This window comes from Pygoscelis adeliae, unplaced genomic scaffold (assembly GCF_000699105.1).
Source record: "Pygoscelis adeliae isolate BGI_AS28 unplaced genomic scaffold, ASM69910v1 Scaffold120, whole genome shotgun sequence".
In the NCBI taxonomy this organism is placed as follows: domain Eukaryota; kingdom Metazoa; phylum Chordata; class Aves; order Sphenisciformes; family Spheniscidae; genus Pygoscelis; species Pygoscelis adeliae.
This window is the reverse complement of record NW_008824032.1, coordinates 7,158,315-7,159,801: the sequence shown is the minus strand read 5'-3', so window position 1 is coordinate 7,159,801 and position 1,487 is coordinate 7,158,315. Positions and strand designations below refer to the sequence as shown.

Genomic DNA, 1,487 nt, shown 5'->3' with positions numbered 1-1,487 from the left:
TTATTCTCATACTAAATCCAAAACACAGCACTGTACCAGCTACTAGGAAGAAAATTAACTCTATCCCAAGCTGAAATCAGGACAGGCCACTCAGATGATTAGGGGACTGGAGCATCTCTCATATGAGGAAAGGCTGAGAGAGCTGGGACTGTTCAGCCTGGAGAAGAGAAGGCTCGGGGGGGGGATCTCATCAATGTATATAAATACCTGAAGGGAGGGCGCAAAGAGGTTGGAGCCAGGCTCTTTCCAGTGGTGCCCAGTGACTGGCAAGAGGAGATGAGCACAAACTGAAACACATGAGGTTCCCTCTGAACATCAGGAAACACTTTTTTACTGAGGGTCACTGAGCACTGGCACAGATTGCCCAGTGAGGTTGTGGGGTCTCCATCCTTGGAGATATTAAAAAAACATCTGGACATGGTCCTAGGCAACCTGCTCTAGATGGCCCTGCTTGAGCAGAGGGTTTGGACTAGATTACCATCAGAAGTGTCTTCCAACTTCAATCATTCTGTGATAAGGAGACGCTGTATTAATTTACTCTTTTCACATGAAGTAATAATCAAATGTGATCTAACGTTAATGTATTTGGCAGAAACTTCTCTGATCTTTATAAAAGAAAACAACCCTATACACTAGCCACTTGAAGTAACTGGAATTCTTCATCTGTATAAACCTGGAATTTACAACAAGGACTATTCCCTTTGTTTGCATTGGCTTGTCCTACTGACTTAGGTTAATCACTGGGTATCTGGTAACATCAGCACCACGATGAAGTACTGGAGCCCAAGCATGAGATTAGAATGATCCAACAAATCCCCTGAGATCGTAGCATTGCTTCTGTAATGCTTAGACCTCACTATCAAAGCAACCCAGCCTAGAGGGTACCTAAGATTAGGCAACTGGTTCACGAGGATAAGACTGGAGAAGATTCAGGGCCACTGACAGTGTAACTTACATTTTGCCAGACAAAGATAAACCATGCAGTGAAGAGGCTCCTCTGTCAGTAAGCAGGAAAGAAATAAGCCTTCCTACCAAAAAGCAACTAGACAGTTCCAAGTTCAATAGATATATTTCTTCATTGTTCTTTTAGCTAAAGAAATTTGTCATTCTTTTGTGCTCCAGCCAAATAAAATGAAAAACAGTTCCTATGAGATAAAGGATGGGGGGAAAGAAGTCACAAGGAAAGCAACAAAGATGCTGTACAACATTTGAGCTTCTTGTGTCTTTGTGGTTAAAAAACGTGTGGTAGCTGTAGGAATCCTATCACAGAAAGGTGGCTCCAAAAGACCTGGTTTCTGAGGAAGATCCCAATGCTTAGTACCCAGAAGCAGTGATTGCCAAAGTGCAAATATGGAGACACACAGGAGAAACACCTGTCCTTGCTCACATCCCTGTTACTGTAAAGGTATTTCATGGCAGGAGTTATTTAGCTCAGTGTTTTAAGGAAAGCATACCAGTTACTAGATGATAAGACTTTTTGAAAATTT

At 42.3% G+C, this 1,487-nt stretch overlaps 1 protein-coding gene across 1 annotated transcript in view; it reads right to left on the bottom strand.

Annotated features, from left to right (window-relative positions):
• Positions 1 to 1,487, bottom strand: part of CFAP44 (cilia and flagella associated protein 44) — a 49,286-nt gene that overhangs the window by 13,207 nt on the left and 34,592 nt on the right. The window lies entirely within an intron of this gene.